The following is a 244-nucleotide window of genomic DNA, read 5'->3' on the forward strand; positions in this document are numbered from 1 at the left end:
GCCGTGCGCAGATAAAAAAATGTATGTTCAGTTCGTATACACACATAACATGGATATTGGAAAGTAAATACCGATAACCTGAGAACATTATCAACTTTATCTTTTGTATCATAATACTGGTATTATTATGATCATCACCTCACTAGCATTTCCCCCTCTTAGTTATACAATCAGTTCTAATAATAGAAATTAATTTTCTGAAGAAAAAAAAAATGATTGTTAATCTCTAAATACAAAAACAAAA

The 244-nt window shown here is 28.7% G+C and overlaps 1 protein-coding gene across 1 annotated transcript in view; it reads left to right on the plus strand.

Moving 5' to 3' along the window:
• LOC119588979 overlaps window positions 1-244 on the plus strand; it is a gene marked incomplete at its 5' end in the record, with an annotated part of 2760 nt that overhangs the window by 600 nt on the left and 1916 nt on the right.

This window comes from Penaeus monodon, chromosome 24 (assembly GCF_015228065.2).
Source record: "Penaeus monodon isolate SGIC_2016 chromosome 24, NSTDA_Pmon_1, whole genome shotgun sequence".
Lineage (NCBI taxonomy): Eukaryota > Metazoa > Arthropoda > Malacostraca > Decapoda > Penaeidae > Penaeus > Penaeus monodon.